The sequence below is a fragment of the Fukomys damarensis genome, unplaced genomic scaffold (genome assembly GCF_012274545.1).
Source record: "Fukomys damarensis isolate Sample0158 unplaced genomic scaffold, DMR_v1.0_HiC HiC_scaffold_25, whole genome shotgun sequence".
In the NCBI taxonomy this organism is placed as follows: Eukaryota; Metazoa; Chordata; class Mammalia; order Rodentia; family Bathyergidae; genus Fukomys; species Fukomys damarensis.
The window spans coordinates 18,888,682-18,912,742 of NW_022900937.1; the positions used below are offsets into that span (position 1 = coordinate 18,888,682).

The 24,061-nt window shown below is 46.9% G+C and overlaps 1 protein-coding gene across 2 annotated transcripts in view; it reads left to right on the top strand.

Moving 5' to 3' along the window:
- The window catches only part of Map2k5 (mitogen-activated protein kinase kinase 5), a 243,336-nt gene that overhangs the window by 215,863 nt on the left and 3,412 nt on the right, over positions 1 to 24,061 (top strand). The window lies entirely within an intron of this gene.

Here is a 24,061-nt window from a genome sequence, read left to right on the forward strand (position 1 = left end):
TTGCCTTGGACCAGGGTCACGTCAGAGGGACCCAGGCTTCGGGAACCAGTTCCTTTATTCCTTCCAGCATATTAATGGCTTTAATTTTTCCCTTTCCCTCTCCGCCTGCAACCTATTTGATGGTGCTCCCATCTGGAAGCCGGGAGCCTCCTCTGGAATGCACAAACCATAGAGCCCATTTGTCACTGTGGGTGGGGGCCTCCGCCTTTTGTAAAAAGAGCAGTTTATCTCCCAAGCGCGGTATCTCCAGCCAGCAGGGTACCAACGTGGGCTACACAGCTTGGCCCGCATCAGCTGTGAGGCCTGCAGGATTGTCAAGGTTTCCCTGTGGGTTTGCATTTTCCAAATCAGAGGGAGAAAATCAGAGATGGAGCCGTGTGTAAATACTGAGAGTCAGAGATTCACCGTTTGGAACTCTTAAATGAACTCCAGGTGAGGCCTTGACTGAATGCAGCACTTCCCAGCCCGAGGAAGTCAGAATGCAGCAGGATGGGTGGGCCCGATCACCCTTTCCTGGGCCTGGCCCACAGGATCTGCGCATCTGGCACGCAGGCTGTCTTTGCCTTTCTGTTTTTGGGGTCACCGTGTGTATACCAGGATGCCTAATATCAAGTCTTAAAATCATGGACCATGCCAGTCTCAAAGATGAAATGTAAAGCTCCAGGTTATAGAGACCATGAAAATCCTAATGCTACAATTTATTTAGTTGTTTAGCTATTTAGTTCTCTCTACTTAGTTCTTTCTACTTAGTTCTCTCTCTTCAGATAGTTGTACATTTTTATGTCCTAAGTGGAAGTTTCATAAAATCAGACCAAGAAATTCCCTTAACACTCACATTTTGAGAGTGCCAAAGTCTCAGTCATTGATATCAAACCTTCTAGATCTTTCAATGATTAAAAAAAAAAAAAAAAAAAAGCAGCCCGCTGTGGCATGCATGCCCTAAGTTCGCACCAGTAGATATGAGCTGATACAATTTTCTGGTGTGTAGCCATGAAGCTACATAAAGAATTTACTCGAAAGTTCCATCATTGGCATCCACGCCTGCTTAAAAGATCTCAGGACCAGGTAAATGATTGAATTTGGCAGATATTTGTCATCCTGTATAGTGCACAGTCCTATGCTAGGCCCAGCCAGAGACACAGACTAAGCTCCCCATGGATAGTCTTGCAAGGGGTGCAGCAGATTCACCAGTAACTAGGACAAAGCAGCAGTTATACGGGGACTCCCAGTTCTGTGGGATTCATCCAGGGAGAGCTCTGTGTGTGGAGGGGGTAGCATTTGAAAAGGGCCTTTGGAGGACCGGTTGAATTTTAAGAGTTTTTGAGGGACCTTTCCAAGCAAAGGAAACAGGACAGGCCAACCCTGAGTGTAGGCCCCAAACCTTTTCAGACCAACAGGAAGCTTCTGGTGCCTGCTGAAACAGAAGCCCATGTGACAATGACCTAATAGAATTCCAAGCCCACAAGCATGGAGTTCAAATAGGAAACATAACCACCACCAGCTGGGCCATCTCTTAAGAAACTCCACTCTGGAATAAGGAACTCTAGGATCCATGTCTAAAAATGTGGGCTTTGTATAGAAGTACTGCAGCACACCCATCTGACACTCTCCCGTGTGGGCCTTTTTTGTTGAGTGAATTCCCTTGAAATTCATTGAAATTCACTTCCTACTCAAACGCAGGGAAGCGTCTGGGCCTGAGGAAAGTGTGACCTTTCTTCAGCTCTGTCAGAGCCTGTTGCATAAACTGGGAGTCAGCATTAAACTCCACGAATAGAACCAGCCATGCAGGTAGCTGTGAACATTCAGCATGCTGGAGACCAGACCGGTAGGAACCAGTCTCGTGCAACTCTCTGCTCCTGTGATGACTACAATCCTGAAAACCACGCTGGTGTGAGTCACAGGAAAGACCTATGATGGAGCCACCCCAACTCTATGACCTGGTGCCCCCAGACCTAGAAGGAACTTTGCAGGCAGTAGAGACTGAGCAGGTGGCAGAAAGAATGCTCAGCAGGCTCCAGTTGACTGCAGAGGTGTCCTGGCTTCTTGCATGGAGACAAGTCAGTTCCCACGGGCAAAGAAGGATTGTGGTGACTGTAGCCAGAGGAAGATAATGCAGAGGGAGTCAGTTTTCCCATAAGGTCGGTAAGCATATCGAAGGGACCAAGAGAATCAACGTCAGACCTTTCCGTTCACAGAGATACAACCTAAGGCTTGGACACTGAAATATGAGGTTCCTAGTCTGATATTGCTATTCAGACTATCTGTTTAAACACTTGTAAAGAGGTGAGATGAGAAACAACTGCGTAGACTGTGCTTCTCTAAACCACAGGAATTCCTTCCAAGGAACTACTCTTCCTTTAGTGTCTTTGGTAGCTGGGGCAGGGATTGGGGGGCTGTGACAGCAGGAGCGGGCTCTGCCACGGCCCTTCCCGCCTCACCCCCAGCAACAGTCCATTCCCTTCTGCTTCAGCCTCTTCCTCTGCAGAATTGAAGGGATGCATTGGATCCTCAGGCCTCAACCAAAGGTCTGTGACTTTGGGAGGTCTGTTAGAGCCCCTGGAATCACATGTAAAATCGTGTTGTGGATGGGGGTTCGCATTTTTTTTTTTCCTGCAAAAAGGAATTCATGGTTGTCGCTAGTTTTTCAAAGGGGACCATGACCCTGAGTGATTGTTAAGCTCCCTCATCACCATCCCATCCTGTGGCCAAGACCAGACAAGCAGCTGGCAGGGGGGGTCCATTCCCTCAGAGGCCACCTGCTGGGGTGGGAGAGGGGAGGAAAGGACCCTCCCTGGGGGACGGTGGGGCTGCCATCAGCTGTCAGACAGCCCAGTCACCTCCCAGCCTGTCCTGAATGCCGGCCCGGCCTCCAGCAGGGAAGGCAAGGGCTGCAGGCACCCACGCGGTCACAGTTTGGGTGCAGAGTGCTGTAGATCCTTCTATGCATTTTGACTATTTCCGGGAGCGTCCCACATCTAAGCTCTATTTAATGGAATCTATGCATAGTAAGTAATCAGGTCAGAAGAAGCAGCATCCTGGTTTGAGATCAATTGCTGGCTAATACTTTATCTAGGCCACTTTATTATCTCATGCTGATCCGATTCCCATTCTCCTCCTCCTTTGTAGCATGCACTTCGGCTGTGGGAAGAGTACGTATCCCATACATATTAAAAACATATACCCATTCTATCTGTATGTAAATGCGTGAGGCACAGCTGGATATTGCAGAGGAGTTTGATTTACTAATAGTTATTATCTGTTCTAGCTGTTCAGTGGCAGAGAGAATTTCAGAGAAACAAGCTGGCGCAGAAATTGTCTTTATGCTTTTACTATACTGCTTTAGTAATTGTTTAAAAACATGAGTTTTCTCCCAGGTTCTAATAACGCCTGTTATTTTATGCATTTCCTCGTACATGCCAGAGCAGGGCGTCCTGGTTTAGCATTTCCTCTGGTTTGGTTTTCCAGTCAGACACCTAAGAAGAAATACGGGGTGCGGTTTGCAATTGAAATTTAACATTTTGCTTAAAAAGCAAGTAAATAGTGGGGCTGGAAATACAAGAAACAGGTGTGGATCTTAGAGGGAGGGGTGTCAATTATAATCAAAATAGTGCTTTTGGATTTTTTCCCTTCGTCTAATCCCAGCAGCTATAAACTCAAAGGCATCTCATTTCTCAGTGAAGGCTTTATGTACAAGAGGTGGTAATGTTTGGGGGCTAATAAACACCACCAAACGGCTCGAGAAAAATCTGTTTAAACATTTAATTACTTGCAAAGAGATGTTAACTTGTTTAACTTCTCTAAATTAAATTGTCACTGGTAGCTTTTCTGCTTCCCCAAACTTGATTGTAATTACACCCTCAGATACTTTGGCTGGTTGTTCTCTCCGCTGATCCAGGTGATGATAGATTAGGCACCTGCATGGTCCCTTTTAAAACCCTCCTTGTTAGGGGCTGGGGATGCAGCTCAGTGGCACCACACCTGCCTCACAAGTGCAAGGTCCTGAGTTCGATCCCCAGTACCAAAAAAATAAAACAAAACCAAAAAAGCCCACCCTGTTAGATTTCTGTCTCTCCAAAGTCCACTGTGACCTTGGGGTTCTTTGGATCATTGGGAAACAGAGTGCACTGGACGACGAAGATCTTGCTTCTGCCTACTGCGATAGAAAGAATGTGTGTCTTAAGGAATGGGTCAGAGGGAAAGCGAGGAGGCCAAGGGTTATGGAGGTAGGAAAACAGGAGCCATCAGCAAGTCCAGGGGAGTCAAAGAGCTCAACCTCTTTCTGGGAGTACTGAGCTCAGAGAATGCTTAGCCCACCACCACATTCTGCTAAAGAGGTCAGAGGCGAGCTTCCAGGGCCCCCGTGTAGGTCTGCAGAGCTGAGAAAAGCCACAGTTCTGCAACCCCCTCGCGTAGGCTCAGGACCTGCTGTGCTTGTAGAGCTCTATTGCTTTTGAAAATACTAGTGATGCGTAAGAAGCACTGGTGAACTTGCTTGCCAGTCACTATGCTTAGCTGTCTCCTGTGTCACATGCAGCGTGCTTTAAAATGAACCTTTGAGGCCAGACTCATGTGACTGGCCACCCGATCTTGCAGACGTCATTTTTATTTGAAAGTACAGGCAAAGCAGCCCATTAGCCAGAGCACCTCAAATTTGCAGAAGCCCTGGCCAGAGCTCATTCAAGCACAAAAGCTTTTCGAAGCTTCACAGAGGACCCAGTTGACAGCCATGTGGTGGCTGTCTCCCTCAAGTTCTAAAGGCCATTAAGATTATCTGTGTCTGCTTACAAATAGGGATCCACTAGTAGTAAAGAAGTTGATTTTAGCTCTTTCATTGCACATAATTACGACAGCAAAATCACTGTCTGGATGCTTGAGATCACACTAAATCAGACAGCTTTAATTTGAATTTTTGATGACACGTTCGCACTTCAGCAAGAACAGAGAGATTATAACCCCAGAAAACAGGCTTTGCTTTTGTTTTTCCTCAGATGTGACTGCTTAATCTTTTCTTGAGATGTTAGCAGATAAATACATGTGTGTGTGTGTGTGTGTGTATATATATATTTATATGCACACAGTAAGAGAGATACAGATAGTTTTCCTTGATCATCATGATCTGACAGTTTTAATTTTCCAGTGAAGGATAACTTTTCTCCATCAGTCAAGTTGGATCTCTCAGTATGGCAGTGATTTGCCTGTTCCCAGTTTGTGGTTGTTTGAACTCCTCCTGCCCTCAGTGGTTCCTTCCTGTTTGATCGGCTGTCATCTTCCCAGCATCCCATTTCAAGGCACGGCATTCACTGGCCGCAAGAAGAGTGTGGTTTTCTTCGTGCAGTAAAGTGCATCGTCTGGGCTGCTTTCCGCTGTGATGCCAGATTCACCGGGGCCCACAGCAGGTCTTCGGAGTTTACTTTCACTCCTCCTCAGCTGTCCGCAGTTTCTGCTGTCCGAATGGTGTCACGTCCTCTTGCCTTTCCTTGAAGGTTCTGCACCTTTCCCCTTCACCGGGCTCGCTGCCTTCTCTAAGCCCTCACAAGTTAAGAAGCCGTGAGTCTAACATGGCACAGCACCTACAACACTCTCTGTCCAGAGTTGGTCCGTGTGGTTCAGTGGTTCTTAACCCTGGCAGCTAATCACAGTCATTCGGGAGATTTAACAAGAAAGAGATGCTAGAATCCCAGCCTGAACTAAGGATGTCTGGCACTTGGATCAGGGAACAGGCACTTTTATTTTTTATTTTTAGAAGCTCTCTCTATATAATCGTAAGGAACAGCCAGAGGTGAAACACACTTTTCTCCAACTAGAGTGTAAGTTCCTTGAGGGAGGATCACGGCCTCATAATTCAGTGTTTAGTTTGGTCCTGTTCTGCTATCATTCAGGCAAAACCCTACTCATCCCGTACCAGACATGAAGTTAATGACCACACGTTGTTCTCTAGCAACTCATGGAGTAAAGCTGAAGAAATTCATCCAAGTACAAGCAATCCCTGGCTTCTGTGATATTCACTACAAATTAGGGTGACCGTACTAAGCTGTATGTCTGATTTCCTGCTTACCACTGGGTAAGGTCAGATTTCTAGGATGCTGTAATGTTCACAGGATAATATGGAAAACAGTACAATGTGGGCATCACCAAATCAGAATAGGCACCAGGGTCTCCGTCCCATCCTGGATGTGTGGAACAGCCAGGAAATACTAAGCAGGTGCTGATCAGCGACTGTGATCTTTGGCGGGCAATCTGTCCACTTGAGAATTCCCCTCCAGTCCTTAAGTCCAAACCGAGAGGGGGTCAGAGGGCCCAGGCCTCCAGGAGATGACCTGCATGGCTCCATCCTCGCCTGGCTAGACTGATGGCAGGGCCCTCTATCGCGTGTGTGCCACCCGCTCCCCAGAACGCTTTGGAATAGTGGATTTGGTTGAAAAAGAACATAGACATTCAGCCATTTGAGGGGAAACATAAAAGGATCTTAAAGCTGGTCCCTGGGAGTTGGGAATTGCTGTAGAAGGTGGCGAAGTTGTTTTCCTGTGAGTACCCACCAATAAATAGATGCAGTTCTTATCAATTATTAATGAGTCTAACCAGGAATTTCAAGGACTGAAAAAATATTAGCAGCCTCCTATTTACAGTTGTAACCAGCTGGATTTGTTTAATGGGTTGTTTGCTTTTTAATTTGTAGCAGTTTTGAGAGAGACCCCTTTGGGGATCCTGAGTTTTGTGGCTTCACATACACACTTATTTGGGGGGCCAAACCTGCCTACAGATAATTTGAGGTCCACACGGCTATTTAGAGACTGCAGAAAGGCAGTGGAGACATTTAGGCCTTCCGTCCTCTATTTAATTTTCAAGATTAGAATTAAACATTAGGACTTGGTCTACCGAGAGACATTTGCCGGAGCATGGACTAGTTTCTTTCCAGTATCCTGGTTTACCATTCCTCTGTTCTCTTAATATAAATGGTCACTGATTCTGAAGTAGGAGAATAGGTACCCTTCGTTTATTCCAGCAAAGGTTCCCTTGACACAAATAAAAATGGAATTTTCAAATGTAACCCGATTAACTCTTAATTGTATACCAATAGCCTGTGAGTGTCTCAGCTCCCTCAGAAGGCTTCTGCCTGGCCCGCATCTCTTTAAAGTTGGGGGGGGGATTCAATTAATAGCAGGACTTTCTCATTGTGGGATCAGTGTGGAGTTGACAAAAATTTGTATAAATAGGGTACATTTTTCCACTTAAGAGGGCTGTGCTGAAACATTTTTAATTGGATTTTCATGGTGATTGACAGCATTTGATTATGACAGTAACTTTATTTGGCTGGACTGCTTTAGCCTCTTGTTCAGATTTTTCCATCAAAGCTCTTTTTTCTCCTCTGAATCCCCAGTGGAGCAGCAGTCATTGTGGAAGAGCCTTTTAGCACCTTTGTTGTGGCCATCCCTGGTGATGATTGAGCCCAGCTGGTAGTAGATAAGAAAATGTTCCTTTCACAAAGAGGCAGTGTCTCCCTCCTCTGCGGTTTCAATAATTTTAAGAGCCCCCAAAACCTGTTGAGGATTAGGAGTAGCTTTAGATGTGAAATGAGTGTTAAGTATTAGTAATCGGGAGATTAGGGCCCCAGGGACAGCGAGAGATAAACAACTGCAATTAAGGCAAATCTGCCGATGTAAACAAAATTTAGCAGAAACAGATGCCCTGACCATTTTGGGGGATTGATTTGAGGGCACCAAGGAATCGATTTTTGTCTTGTTTACACTTTCAAACCCCTGTGATATACTGGAAGGCTAAATATTTCATACAGCCTGGTTTTAGTTAATTTTTTTTCCAGCGCCTCGCAGTAGGCGCCTCTCTTCTCGCAGTGACCAGGCCTGAGTTTCTTCAGCATTCACAGGGAGCAGCTAATTGTCTATGAAGGGCCCCCGTGTTTAAATGGGCTTGACAGGAATTTAAATTTTGTTTCAATCAACCCCTGTGCTCACAGCCTGCTCCAGTTTCTAATTTTTAAATTAAACATGATTTTTTTTTTTTTTTAAGCCACAGCCTTGCCTCTGGAATGTGCTTGTTTTAACTCTCAGGAAGGCAAGGCAGCCACACTGGACCGTACAGGGCCTGTGGTGCCAGCCCCAGGCTGCAGAGTTCTTTCTCTAGAGTGTGCTCTGTCCCTCTGGTGCGGAGGCCAGTGGAGCTTGGGACCAGTCCTTCCGAGCCCTCTGTGTGCCTGGAAAGTGGGTTAAACACCAAGGATGGTGTGAACATGGCTTCTAGGACTGGCTGAGTCCTGACTCATGCATGCCTGGCACTCACTGATTCGGGAGCCTTTTCTGACCTGTGAGATAGGCAGCGGGTGCCCTGGGCATCACACATGGGAGCTCCAGAGAGAGCATCCCAGCTGTCTCTGTATCCTGAGCCTCAGCTCCACACAGAGCTTCTTGCCCGGTGTCTGGAAGCATCGTGTGGCCTCTTGGTCCTGACCCCAGCCTGCCTGCATCTCCCATGTGTAGAACAGGGTGTTTCCAAAGCCCTCCCTCGCCTGCCCCCTTCACCGCAGCTGCTCTCTCACACCTGCCCTGCATTCCCGAGCCCCGAGGCTTTGTCCCCTGGGCCCACAATGCCCCTCCCTTCCTCATGTACCTGGTGAACTCCTACTCAGCCTCCAAGATCCACCTGGCACCGCCTCTCTGGCGCCTCCCCAGGCTTCCGCTGGCAATGTGATGCCCCACACCTGTCATGCTTCCTCCTGGCTGGGACCTTTGTTAGTGGGTTCCCTAACCCATGAAGCAGTGACTTGCTTACATAACTGAGAGTCCGTAAACAGGACCTGCATCCCTGAGGACAGACGCACCTTATGTATTTTGGTTTCCTCAGCATTTAGCCCACCATAGCCCCAATAGAAAGTGTAGTAAACAGTTACTGAATTGAAGCGATTTGAACTTAATGGGTAGGTAAGTTCTGGGAAGGGGAAGATTCTTCCAGCTGGGCCCTCTAGGAAGGCCTTGTGAATGAAGTGACAGGTTAGCTGGGCCTTGCAGGACACCTGGGTATCTGTGTCTCTCACTTTGTGCACACAAATGGTAAACATAGCTTGGGTCATAAAGAAAAACACCAGACCCTCTAATATACACACAGGGCAAAATTCAGAATACATTTTCTTTTCTAACTTGAAAGCCTTTGGAGTAACAGTTGCACACAGTTTTTGGCTGGGGAAGTATTCAGAATGGATTCTGTTCACTAACCTTTAAAAAATAGATTTACCGGGCCAGGGGTTTAGCTCAGTGGCACCACGCCTGCCTCTCAAGCACAAGGTCCTGAGTTTGATCCCCAGTCCACCCCCTAAAAATAGATTTATTTACACACTCAGCTACTTAGAAGACTGGGTCAGGAAGATCCCTTGTGGCCAGAGTTTGAGACCAGGCAGGGCTACCTAGCAAGACCCCTTTTCAGAAAAAAAGGGGGCGCCGGAAGCAGTGCGTGGTTCATCATGGCTGCTCTTTGTCTTACTGCACGCTGGGAGCGGAGTTCCGAGACTGGCTGCTTGCACTGCCGGCTGTGGGGACCACAGAGGCCATCAGCCACTGAGCCTTGTCCTCCAGGAGCAGCCAAGGCTGTGAGGAAGGAGGCTCTCATGCAGTATGGCGGCCCTGATGCGTGCCCAGTACAGAGCACCAGTAGCCATTTTGCTGTCTTTGTGGCGTAAAATGATCAAAAAAAACTCACTGTCCTGGAAGCCACGGCGTGGTCAGTGCTGTAAGACATTGAACGGAGCAGTGAGGTCACATGGAACAGGAGCCCAGCCAACACAGGGGCCATCTTGAGGTACTAGGGAGACCAGGAGGATGTCACGGGGAGAGGCTGAGCCAGCAGGAGCCCGGCAAGGCGTCCTGGCCTCGCTGGCCGCTGTGGGGGCAAAGGTGGATGGTGGTCAGGGCTGTGACCTCACAGCTAGCAGGCCCACTCTGGTGCCGTGTGCACTCTCCGTCAGCTGGGAACATGGGGTCTCACAAAGTGTGACCTTTACGTGAGATAAAAGTATGTTACATGCTTATCACAGTGTCTGGCATAGAGTAAGTGCTCAATAAATGCTAACCTAGCATCGCTGCTAAGAAGCAGGCAGCAGCCAGGTGTGAATGGTGATATACACCTGTAATCCCACTACTTGGGAGGCTGAGGCAGGAGGATCACCGTGAGATTGAGGCCAGGCTGAACTACATAGCAAGACCCTGTCTCAACGGGTGTTCCAGGAAGGAAAACAGCACAGAGTGAGAGCAAGGGACTAGAGGGAGAGCAGAACCCACCCAACCACGGGCCAGAAGACCTTGGAAGCGACAGAGCGCTTGTAGTCGGGCGGAGATCCACCTGGACAGGGACTCACTGGTTGTTCAGAGACGTGGCAGGGACAGGGACGAGGCTGCCCGCACCAGAGGCAGGGGGCATGCATGGGGCTGGGCTCTGCTGCTGGGCCCAGGCGCTGGCCCAACCTGAGCCTGCAGGGGGACCATCCTAACCTGTGAAGGTCTCCCGAGCTGGGAGCCTGGCTTCCTGGCCGCCTGTCATCCATCTCTGCTCTTCCCGCATGTCCTTCCTGTCACTATGGGGAGAGTCATTAGTATGCTAATCTAGCCAGCCGTCATTTTAACACTGACCTTTGCTAACCTGCCTTTGCAATTTCAGGAACTACGTTTGACTTCTCTAAAAGTAACCTTAAATTGTAGTCTTGTAAGAATTCCAGAGCTGTACCCTTCACTCCTCTTTCTAATGAGGTTATGACCAAATGCTCATTATAATTGCTTTAGACTCCTTTTAATTTTCAAGCTTATTAATCATAAGAAGAGTTATTTAAAATTGCATAAATTAATCTTAGATTAAAAGCCCATCAAACCCTCGAAACAATTAAGAATAAGTAGGATTTCCCTGGGGCAGCAAGTTTTATTTTAATATTGTAGTCAGGTGGATATCAGAACCTTGAAGTATGGTAGTGATTAATGTATGCAAAATTTAAATGAGATTTTTTTAAATGGCAAATCTAAATCACATATTGACCTAACCGTAGGCTTTAACTGCATTGTCTGTCATATATTTAAACTGTTTACTAATCAACATTTTAATTACCGCGCGCGTGTGCCGGCAGACCCTAGGACAAATAAAATCCAGCATTTTTAAATGTTGCTGCAAAGCCCGTGGCCCCGAAATAACCAGAGTCCGTGGTTGGGAAGAGGAAGGGATCCGAGGCTGGAGACCGACACTCTCTTCTGGAGCTGTCGCTGGGTCTCCTGAGAAGTGGATTCCTGCCTAAACAGTGAAAGCCGCCTTTTCTGTCTGAGCCCTGGGTATTGTTTACTTAAACCGAGCACAGCCTGGGGTCTCCCGGCCCCATACCCATTTATGATAGGAAAATCTTTGCAGAAAGACATATGATTTGACCTTAGCCTAAATCACAGCCTTTTGTCTCCCCTGCTTCTGTAGTCACCCCCTGGCCATGCGTGGAAGGGAGCTGTAGCTTCAAGTTTGGAGAGAATTCTTTGATTTTACACAGTTCTGTTTCATTATTGGAAGTAGGTAAAGAGAAGATTAGTTCACCTAACACACAGGTTCCCAGGAGTTTCTTTCTGCCCTCGTCACTGTATCTTTTCTTTTCTTAATTTTTATTTTTGTACCAGGGATTGAACTCAGGCCCTTGTGCTTGTGAGGCAGGCAACAGAACCACTGAGCCAAATCCCCAGCCCTGTTTTCTAAAATTGGATATAATCTTCTTCCAGCCCCTTCACGGCCCCCAGCCCTTCTCCTGAGATAAGCACTGTTCATAGTAGCTTGTTTATCCTAGAATCTTTCTTTTTATTCTCATTAATTCTTACAGTTATTGAATTTATCTTTGAGATCTTTCCCCATTATGTTGATATCTGTCTTGTTCTTTTTAGTGGCTGCATTGTACTCCATAATATCAATTAGGGGTGAGCCGTTGAGACAGGGTCTCACTATGTAGTTCAGGTTGGCCTTGGACTCACTATGTATTCCAGGCTGGGCTTGAACTCACAGCCATCCTCCTCCTGCCTCAGCTTCCCAAGTGCTGGGTTTATAGGCGTGCACCAGATTTATTTGCCATATTTATTTAACCAGAACCCTGTCATAGAACATCTTGACCATTTCCGGATTTTTACTATGATGATAGTTACTATGTAAGTTTTTATATACCAGGTATAAGGAGACCAGGTCTCCCTCATCTCTCCTGATACTAACTTATAAGACTTTAGTCTTTGCTTGTCTGATCAGTGGTAAAATGGTATGTATTTGTCATTTAATTTGCCTGTTTATAGTGTCTTTGGTTTTTGGGGGTTTTGTTTTGGTGGTACCAGGAATCGAACTCAGGATCTTGTACTTCCCAGGCAGGTGAAGTGCTGTTTAGCCACATCCCTGGCCCCTTTTAGTTTAGTTTGTGATACTAGGGATTGAACCCAGGGCCTTCACACCAAACTACAATCCTGCTGCCTCATCCTCCCAGTGTACTGGGATTACAGACATGTGCCACCACACCTGGTTTGCCTTTTATTAAGTATGAGTCTTTTCATGTTTATCAGTCATCTGTATTTTCCACACATCCTTTGCCAGTTTTTCTGTTGGGTGTACGGTCACTTCCATCTTTCTGGCCTTGATTACTCCAGCTAGAAAATGAGATGGGAAGGGGACCTGGGGATCAGAGGAAGAGGACTGGGAGAGGAAGGAGAAGCAAAATGTGTTAAGACTCAGTGTGTGGGGCTGGGGATTTAGCTCAGTGGTTCCGACGGCTGCCTTGCAAGCACAAAGACCCGAGTTCAATCCCCAGTACCAAAAAAAAAACGTTTCAATGTGTGTCTTTGCCAGTTTCCCAAGATGAATGCATTATTACGTATCACCAACATATACTAATTTAAAAAAGAAAACAGAGGGTGGTCACACCACTTCCGGCCTCTTCCCTCTGTGTCTGTAATCCAGGCAGCTTTTCAGCGACCTTGCAGGGTTGCAGAGCCAGGAGCCAGGGGTAAACTGCCAGACGACCGCCACCCTCCTTTTGTTTGTTGTTGAACTCACTTCCTTTTTTAAAAACAAAAAAAAAGAAAAAAGCAGGCTTGGAAATTGCAAGGCAGAGCTGGGATTGAACTTCCTGTAAAGCTGCCTGTAGACATCAGGAATATTTATTTTCTCTATTTGTTTTAAGCCTGAGAAGACTGTGTGGTTTTCTCCACACTATCCTGATGGGGCCCTGACCAGCAAGCGTGCAATGCCCCCAGCCCTAATGTGCCATTAATGATAGGTTAATGTACAGTATAATGTTTTTGGGACTACGGGTTCATTACACTTCTGAGTGTGAGGTCTTTCCACAGAGCGCCCAAGGTCCCATTGCATTATATCATGCAATAAAAATACCCTTTTCATATCACACACTAATAAACTGTATTTGAAATGCTGTCTGAGGGCACTGCCGTCTCGTCTATAAGCTTTGCACAGGCGCAACAGTTGGGTTTCCTTTTTCTATTTCATGTCTTCCTTACACGGAACTCTGAACCCAGGAGAAGTCTGCTCATTCTTGTTTTAAACAGGCAGCAAGTTGGCCCTTTTGGCCCAGGGCTTAGTGGAGGAGTTGCCCCTGGGCTTGAGGTCCTTAGGATGGGACAGCAAACGATAAATGTGCAGATTTAGGACATCAGTGGTCACGGCTGTGAGGCTGCACTGTGCCCCTAGTCTCAGCATCTCTCACCAGTCCCTGAGTCCAGAGGGCAGAGGCTGCAGCATGGTGGAGCACAGAACTCCTGGAGGCACAGGTGGGATCACTGCCCACTGACCCACCCAGCCCCCCACGACACTGCCAGGCCACATCCCAGTGAGCGCCTCCTCCAGGGCCGCACGGCCGTGCCCACACCTTCCAGGGACTGTCCTCAAAAAGGCTAGCTAGCTGGCACTGGGGAGCTGTGGAAGGAGACTTCCACGCTGACCAGGAGAAAGGGCCAGGCAAAGATGGGGTGGAGGGCTTTGCATCACCTCTTGTAGTTTCTCCAGGGCAGACATGTGGCTTTGTCCTGCAGAGAGTTGTGGTTCCAGAGGGACGGGTGAGCCAGGTGTGGTAGTTCATGCATCAGCACTTGGGAGGCTGAGGCAGGAAGATCTCCACAAGTTCGAGGCCAGCCTGGGCTACATAGCAAGTTCAAGGCCAAGCTGAACTACATGATAAGACCCTGTCTCAAAAAAAAAAAAAAAAAAGATTAATGGAACTGTCAAAAGGTTGAGTTGGTCTAGTAAAGACAAAAAAATGGTAAGAAAGAACTTTGAAGTTGCTAAGACCCTCCTGCAAAGGACTGGACTTTCTGGCTCTGACTGTTAAGAAGAATTCATTTTTCTTTTAAGGATTATAGGGTTGGGGGCTGGGGATTTGGCCCTGTGGTTCCGCCGCCTGCCTCGCAAATGCAATGGCCAGAGTTCAATCGCCAGTACAGAAAAAAAAAAAAAAAAAAAAAAAAAAGTATAGGATTGGACTAAACCCTTGTTTTCAGATGTGGGGACTTTCAAACCTTGGGCAAACCTCTCAGGGGTTAAATCTGTCTTTGGGGCTCCCAGGACTTGAAAAATGTTGCCTTGTATCAAGAAAACCAGAAGTGACAAGTTCATTTAAAAAGCCTGGTTTGTCATTGTTTATCTAATTTTCAGAGTTGACACAGAAAATTAAGCCAGCTGACACTCACTCCCTGCCTGTCTCTCTGGCTCATTTCCCTGGCCCTCTCCTCCCTGACCTTGCCACACAAGCACCAAACCCAAAATATAAAACTTCCCGCCGAGTTTCTGAGCTGCCCTGCAGTCATTCCAAGATTCTGTCATAGGGTGTCATCCCTCGTGTTACTGAAGAGCGGGATGATTTACAAATCTGCTCTGCCAAAGATTTCTTCTTTCCCCTCCACTTTCACCATAAATCTTAAAAGTAATCACATACTCTGTAAAGGAAGCCAAGATAAACTTGGGCCTTAAGTGGCCCCGTATGTCTTTGGGCCCTGCCTGCCCGTGACATCAGTGTTACAGAAGGCGGAAGGAGGGCTGTGAGCCTGAGTCCAGCCTGAGCTACGCAGTGAGTTCAAGGCCAGCTTGAAGTACCTAGCAAGACTTTGTCTCTAAAAAAATGAAAAATAAGCAGCCGGGGATGTAACTCAGCGGTACAGTGCCTGCCTGGCAAGTGTGAGTTCCTGAGTTCAATTCCTGGTACCAAAAAATTTAAAATTTTTTCTTTATCTCATCATTATAGACATTGTCTTGCTGCATTCTGCTATACTAGTTCTCCCAGTGTTAACGTGTATGAGGCCCTTTGTCCCTCTGCTGGTTGCCCTGAAACTAGTTTCTTGGTTTTGTTATGAAGTTTAGCTTGTAGATGTCACTTCACTGCTTGCTGACTCCCATCCAGCCCTTTCTTGTGCTGCCACAATTTGGCCTTTTTTGTTTTATTTTGTTTTGTACATTAGGCTGGGAGACAAATACTACACTTGTTAGAATTAAGTCTAAAATACAAGAGTATAAAGGGACCGGCTGAGTAGAGGATGAGGGACCAGCTAAAATAAGATGTTCAGGTTTTAGTTTAACTCCAGGTCCATAGTCTAGGGAAAGGGCGTGAAATTATAGCAGCCTTGTAGATCATAAAGTGCCTCAAGGTTTGGAACCAGGCCATGTCACTGAATAGGAAGCGTGCTACTTCACCGTGCTTTATATGAAAGTCCAAGTTGGAAGCAATACGATTATTTTGCTCTAGAATTAGTCATTAAGCCGAACCTCCAATGGTGAAGGTTTTGTTATTTTGTGAGGGGTCCAAGTCGCCATGAACATGCCAAGGAAAAGTTCCAGGACCCAGAGACACCCCTCTCTCAGCGCATGTCTTGTGAATGTAGAGAATCCTCATCTCCTGGAAAACCAGGCCCAGCTACCCAGGGGAGCCACTTGTAACCAAGTAACCCTGGCTTTGCTACTGGTGAGATGAACTTGGGTTTCAGAGTGCAACATAGATGGAAGGCAGCAGCTTGTTTGTAGCCAGACGAACTGTGTGTGAGTCCTGGTCATCCATCCCGCGTGACCAGCGACACTGCCTCAGAAAACACAGGTCACCCATCCACCAGCACAGAATGCACTTAAAGCTTCCATATGTTTAATTTTCTTCAACATTACCTTGCAAACCACAGCAAATCAATAACAGAATAGTTAAGTACCACAGTTCTTTGTGCTTTGTTTTAGGAAATATTGCTCAAGGCTAAGAGTGGGCCCTATTGATGATTTTTATTCGCTGCTAGCATGCAAAATGATCAGAATTTTCAATTGCTTGGCTTCTTTTTTGTGCTTTTCCTTTTTTTTAAGAAAGCAAGGGCAGATTCAAATGGAAACATTGATTGCTAATAGCAGAAACTCAAGAGTAATTGTTTATTAAGACAGTTTGTGGTGGCTCAGGCCTGTGTTTCAAACTTGCCAAAGGGGCCGCCCCAGCCAGCCCCCCAGACTCCCATAGCAGCCCAGTCCACAGAGTTGAGTGAGGCCCAAAAACTGGGCCATCACAGCTGAAAACAGTAAAAAGGTGGTGTTTCATCTAAGGTTATTTACTCAACACGTTGACACCTAGTACCTTTAGCAGGCTTTCCCCTTTGTGGTTGTTGAATTGATAGTATCAACAATTTTCTACTTTGACTTCAGTCTTTGTGGTTTGTTTATAGTTTGTTTGTGCAGCAAAGAAAATAGAAAAGCTGTTGGTAAGGTGGGTTTTAAGCAGGTAGTGGACTTTACTTCATTGGATGCTTCTTGAAATGAGAATGGGTATGAAGTGCTTTGAAAAGTTCCACGTGATACCACTACTCAAAAACCTGAGACCTGTCTGTCTGGGATGTTTTGCTGGTCACTACTGTTACTGGCCTTCCCGTCCCACCACCTCTTTCTCTCTCTCTCTCTCTCTGTTGCTCTACCTGCTATGAATCGTTGCTCTATACATTTTTAAGTATGTTGACTTGGTATCACCCATACGTGATATGCCCTTACTATTCTTAAATTTGGGCTGACTCTAGTTCTGTGTCCTTTTTTCATTCCTGATATTTACTTGTGTCTTCTGTTTACCGATTTTATCAAGCTTTTCTGATCTTTTTTAAAGAATCAGTATTTTATTGAAGTGGTCATCTCTGTATCTTTCTATTTCATTCCTTTATGTTTTGTCTTTATTATTTGTTGTCATGTTTTGTTTTGGATTTTTTTGTTATTGTTCTTTTTATAATATATTGAATTGGGCACAAGTCATTAATTTCTGATCTTTTTCACCTAATATATACATATAAAGCTATAAATTACCTTCTAAGTGTGCTTTGGGTCCATCCCACAAATGTTTATATGTAGAGGCTTTATTATTCAGGTTTGGGTTTGGGTTTGGGTTTCTTTGCAGTGCTGGGATGGAGGCCAGGGCCCTATGCACACTGGGCAAGTGTTTCACCACTGAACTACATTGCAGGCCCCTCATAGTCATTCAGGTTAAAGTACAAGTTCTAGAAATCAAAAGTGCTCCAAAATCCAAAACTTGTTCAGCATCCACCTGGTACAAGTAGGAAATTCCACATCTGAACTTGTGAAGAGTCACGGTAAAGGCACAGATACACCAAAAATGGGGTATAAAACTACCTTTAGCTCTGTGTATAGTACATAAATGAAACAGATGATTTTTAAACCTGGGTCCTACCCCCAAGGTACCTCATTATGTTATGCAGATATTCCAAAATCCCAAAATCTGAAGCACTTCTGGGCCCAAGCCGTTCAGATAAGGGATCCTCAGCTGGTAGTTGGCAATATTTTTTGATTCCTGAATTACTTTAAAGCATTTTTAAGTATTGAGAGATGTTTATCTTATTGTGACTTTTGTCTTAATTTTCATGTATTATAGTCAGAGAATGTGGTATGTACAACGTCAGATCTTTATTATTTGTTGAGACTCTTTTAGTGCATGGTCAGTTTTTTCTCGTTGTTGTTCACGCTGCTTAAAAATGCATACTCTCTAACTATTGTGTTAACTAACTTCTGTACATCTTTTTATGAAGCTTATTAGTTTGATACAGATATTTTGTATCTGCTAATTTCCTAGCTGCTCGATCAGCTTTGCTGAGAGATATGCTGCACTCCCCCAATAATAGTATGGCTCTTTCTTTTTCTCCTTTCAGTCTGTTAGTTTTTGCTTTATATGTTTTTAATGTTTTTTGTTTGTTTGTTTGTTTGTTTGTTTTGGTACTGGGGATTAAACTCTGGTCCTTGGGCTTGCAAGGCAGGCACTGGAACCACTGACCTAAATCCCTGGCTGCTTTCTGTTTTTAAGCAGTCTGTGTTGGTTGCCTAGGTGAAAACATTGTCTTCATTTTGAAGAGTTTCCTTCATCTTTATAACTGACTCTTTATGATACATTTTGGCTTAAGTTTTATTTTTGTCTAATAAACATAGCTAGTGCTTATCTTACAAAAATATACTTTGGCTGGTATTTGTCTTTTATGTATTGGATTATCCCTTTCCTTCTTCGCATTTTGTTGTTGATGTTTTTAATTTCATCTAAGACTTTTAACTGATTAGTGTAATCATTCATATTTAGTTTATTGATGACCTTGAACTTCTTTCCCACCATCCTTTGTCCTTTCTGCAATACTCTTTTGCCTTTTTTCTGCTTTCCCTGCTCTATTCAAGTAAGGTTTTTTTCCTTCTCTTTTATTCTTTCTCTTGGTTCAGAAATGACGTTCTCTTCCTAGCCTCCTGTTGATTCTGTCTGAATCTCTAACTTAATGTAGTGAAGCCCAAGGAATCACCAGATATACCCACCTCCCAGGCAAGAGTCAGTGTCAGGATCAATCTCTCACCTTTATTTTAGGTAGAGCTAGCTGTGTACAATATAAGATGCAGTGCATTTGCTCAAGTCAGAAGGACATTTCCCACTCGTGTAACAGAAGGCAGGAAGTGGGTGCCCAGGCTGAGTGGCTGCTCCTCTGTACTGCCCACCAAGGGGCATTGGAGGTCCAGCCAGCAGGAAAGAGGAAGGAGAGTGGAAACACCTGGCACACAGCTCATCCGCTCCCATGGCTGCTACCACACGAGCCACAGGGAGGCTGGGGACCCCGTGGCTTTACCAATGGCAGTGCTCCCTGCTAACCTCAGGGTCCTTGCCACAAACCAGGAAGTGGACTGGATTCTGAGAAGCAGCAAGCAGTGTCTGCCACTGCCCCAGTGCTAGACATAAGGGCTTTAAAGACTCTGGTTACCCCTCCTCCCTCATGTCATCCTGGCACAGGATTTCGCTGTCACCTGGCTTTCAGCTGCTCAGAATTAGATGTTGCTATTATGGTTTTGCAAAGCTAGTACTTCTTCAGGTTTATCTGTTACATCCTTCGTCCCGTCTGAGGTTTCTCTCTTTTCTGAAGCACATTAAGGCTTCTTTCAGTACCAGCCTGTGAGTAGTGAAACCTGCTCAGTTTTTGTTTTAGTATTGTCTTCAGTCCACACTAGCTCTTGATTACAGGTTTAATTGGGGTTTGAAGTGTGAGTCGGCAGTTTTCCCCAGAACATTGGAGATACCCTGGTGTCTTCTGGCTCCTACTCTTGCTGGCAGGAACCTGCTGACTGGCCCCATTGGTACACAGTGTTTCAGCATCTTTTCTCTGGTCCTAGGTATTCTGCAATTTTACTCTGATTTTTCTAGGTGTGGTGTTTGTTTGTTGTTTATTTGTTTGTTTTGTGGAACTGTGGTTTGATCCCAGGGCCTCGTGCATGCTAGGCAAGAACTTTACCCCTGAGCTACAGCCCCAGCCCTAGATATAGAGTTTACTGTTTTTAATCTTCTTGGAAATCATTAGGATTATTTTAATTTGGGAATTCATGTCTTTCATCAGTTCTCAATCGTTTTCAGTTGTTACCTCTTTGCATACTCCCCTACAACCATCTTTTCTCATTCTGTCTTTCAAGCCTTTCTCTTCTACATATTGAGAGGAAAAAAAATGTCCCTTTTTACTGTCCTCTGGGTGATTCAGCTCTCAGATTATTTAAGTGTACTAAGTGCTCATGGATTCGTCCACTGTCTAACTCATCCATGAAGGCCTTTTGTTCTTAGTGACTATATGTTTTACTCCTATAAATTATACTTGATTCTTTTTCAGATCACTTCTTTTTTTCTAAACATCTCTTAGTGTTTTGTTTCTTCTTTTATGTCTTTAATCTTTTCAGGTGTTCTTCCTGGTTGCTTTTTGGTGTCTCAGTTCCGAGCGTGGTGATCTTCCTGTGTGGTGTGTCTGCTGACTCTAGCACATGGGGAATTGTTGCTTTATGTGTTCTGGGACTTTTATTGTAAGCCCAGCATGGCTGGGTGTATTACTGTGAAAATTCATGGATTTCAGAATGATCTTCCCTGTGCTTCTGAGAGGCATTGTAGAGCACCACTGCATAAAGTGATATTAATTTATCAGCCTGTGACTCTCAGACCACAGAGATCATACCTTGAGCCCCCAGACTGTATAAAGCTCATCTTCGTTGTCATATTTCCTGGTCTACTTTTCCTCAGAGACTCTGCTGATGGGCAGGTGTTTCCCAGCCCCTCCCTCTTGGTCCCAGCTTCCTCCAGGGCTCCATGGCCAGTGGATCACCTGTCTAGGTCTGAGCACTTCCAGGTCTGCGTCCCTGGACCCAGCAGCCCCCTCGGGGCTACAGGACTTCACCCAAACACCAAGAGTTCTGGTTTTCAGTTCCCTTTCCATTTTTAGCAGTTAAAGCTTTCTGTTCTTACAAATTCACCTATGCTTTTTTCTTTTCTTAATGTTCTCTTTTTAATGTTCTCTTTTACCCAACCAGACCTTTGGAAGGGGGCAGCTTTCAGTCCATCGATCCTCTCAGCTTGTCTCTTCGTTCACTGTGAGAACCATTCAGTTGCACCACAGCGCCTGGCCTTATGCTAATTCTTGTGGTTGACTGCTCTTTCACTTCCCTGTGCTCACACGTTGCTATATGAGCTATAATCAAAACGTGGTGAGTGTCCAAACTAAAAATATATTACACTATGCAAGGCATGGTGGTACATGCCTATGATCCCACAGCCCTTGGGAGGCTGAGGCAGGAGGAATGCCATGAGTATGAGGCCAGTCTGGGCTATGCAGTGAGTTCAAGTGAAGGACATAGCGAAACCCTGTCTCAAAAAAAAAGTATTACAGTGCAAGACACATTCCTATTAATTCCCCTCCAAATGCTCCCCTCACTCTGAACCCATTTATCCCATTTTTCCTGGCAGTGTGTCTTTTCCTGTAATGGTTTTTTAATGTAAATTTCACTGTATCTTTCCATCACCCCTCATAGTGGGATCTGGAGGGTCCCCAAGGCCCGTGTGTTCAAGGCTTGGTCCCCAGCCTGACACCATTGTGAAGGGTGGAAACTCTGGGGTGGGGCCCAGGTCCCTGGACACGTGTCCTCAGAGGGGCTCTCGGGCCCTGGTGTCTTCCTCTCTCTCTTCGATATCCTGGCCGTGAGGTGACCGCTGCTGCTCCCACACACCTTGCACCACTGTGAGTTGCTCAGAACCCCTGAAACTGTGAGCCTCTTCATTAATGGTCCCCTGGGCATTTGTCACAGTGATGGGAAGAGGCTGACGCACAAACACGAGCCCCCACACACCGGGTGCTGACCTCGGGGGCAGTGTGTCTTTACACCTCACCCCACACAGCTGTCACCCCTGGGAACAGGCCCCCAGATCCCATAACCGTCTCCAGTTCACAGCCCTGCAGGGGGCCCTTGGCCTGGGCTGGAGCCAGACTCGCACCGTCCTTCTAGCACCCTTGTCCTGAGTCCTCTGTGCACCTGCCCAACCTGAAGTGGCTGTGGGGAGCAGCCTCCTCCTGCTGTCCCCACCCAGGGCACCCACATAACCCCATCATCGGCCACTCACAAGTGTCAGCACCCCACATGCACCCCGCTCGTGGCCTGCTGGCGTCACCACAGCGACCGGTCCCCCAGGCTGCCGGGGGAGCACAGGCCCTAGAACGCCTCACAGCCACTTCAGAGCCTCTTGTCCGTTTTCTAGCCGATTACTCTCTCGGGAGCACGTAGATCTACTCAGAGGAGGGGTGGGGAGCTCCTTGACCCCCTCCATGTCCTTGTACCATCCAGAAGACCTACGGGTAAGCAATTTGCTGCTAAGAATTGAATGTTCAGGAGAAAAATGTATTTCTGTAACCATCGTGACGAATAAACTCTGGAAGGTTGGCTGAAATGGCGTGCCACAGGCACAGACCACCTCGGAGGTCTTAAAAGAAAATGAAGAGCTGGAAGGGAACGCACACCCCTCCACCCTACCCCCTCTGCTGCCACCTCTCAGCTGGAATGGAGGCCAGGAAAGCACATTCTCAGAACAAATGCTCAGTGTCCACGGCCCACGCCCACCAGTTACACTGAGAGGGACACCGGCAGCCTCTTGCTTGCCTCATCTGACTGCTGCGCCCCAGCTGTAGAGCCCTGGGCCCTCACACTTTGCAGGGTGTCTGATCATCTGTCGGTCAGGCCACCCCACTTGGTCTGTGCCGTCCACCATGGGAGGAAGGGAGAGCTGCTAGTTTCCACCTAGCTACGGTACCAGCTTAGGCTCAGAGGCCAGCACACAGCCTCCCTGCCTTCAGAACCAGCCAAGAAATAAGTCCATTCAGAAGTGAACAACTGCAGGCCACCCGGGGGGTGCGGGGACCCTAGGCCACAGCCCCATCCCCGGGGAAGGGCCCCATAGCGTTGGAACCACGTCTTCCCACAGAGAAGGGTCCAGCCCGGGGATGGGGGTCCCCTCCACTGTCCTTCCAGCCACCCTCTTCCCACGACCCTGTTGATGGCCCTAGCACAGATGGATCTGTCACCATCCCACATAGTCCTGTCGTAAGAGCTGCCCACTGCCCACCACCTGGCAGCAGTTTAGAGGACATCGGACATCTGCACATCTTTTCATAAATCATTTAACTTCTCTAGTCTGAACTTTTCTGCTGGGTAAATAGGGATTGGATTGGTAGATTTTAATTGTGTGAGTGTGTTTCTCTTATTTTATTTTATTTTGAGACAGCATCTTGCTAAGTCATTAAATTGCCCAGGCTGGGCCTGAACTTGTGATCCTCCTGCCTCCACCTGCAGTAGTGCTGGGATTTCAGGCGTGCACCACCACGCCCAGCTGGTTGGCAGTTTTAAACTTTAGCAGCGGCACACATTTTCTTATGTGATGTTAATGCAGGACCTGAGCACTAACATGGGAAAGAAGCAGTGTGGTTTTAGCATGAATGTGTCACTATTCCTTGCAGACTTTTCTTTGGAAAATCATCCAGGAGGCTTCTCCCGCAGGATTCAAATGCAGGGGGAGGCAGGGCCCCAGGGAGTGGCTGCGCTCTTATGTCCACATCGGCATCTGGTGTGTCTCTGTATACTGTCTGGGGAGCGCGGTGTTGAGGCCGTTGTGACTTGCGTAGCCCCCCTCAGATTCAGCATCCTTCGAGCCAGTGTAGGTGGCTTAAAAGGGAGAGCGGCAAGGTTTCATTGGCCAGTGTGGTCCCTGACAGCACCGACCACCTGTTCCCACAGATCGCTCATGGTGAACATAGAGGCCAGAGGGGAGTGACTCAGAGCCGCAGGAAGTGACCCCAAGGGACACCACTCATGGGGAGCTGCCTTTCCCAAGTCCTGCCTACCCGCTCTGCTGAGGCTCGGCTCCCTAACCAGCCAGCCAGTGTGACTCGCACCACCCTGCCCTGGGGTGATTGCCAGGCCTCCAAGGACATTGACAGGCGGTAGGATTGTGTGTGGCTCCGAGGAAGGCCCGGCTGTGCTGTGAAGGGAGCGGTGGCACCTACTAGGCAGGATGTGCAAGGCCAGAGCGTGGGTCCAGGGCACAGTCTGCTGCTGGGTACCTTCTTCTCATGGTCCCTGCTGCCTTCCCCTACAGTCCGTCTCTGCAGCCTGAGAAGTTTCTTCCGGCCCCAGCCTTGTTTTCCTAGCTCCTCCGTAGTCCAGTCACGGAGACAGAATGGAGTCGGGGCAGTCGGCGCCACCGCCCACCCTCTGCACC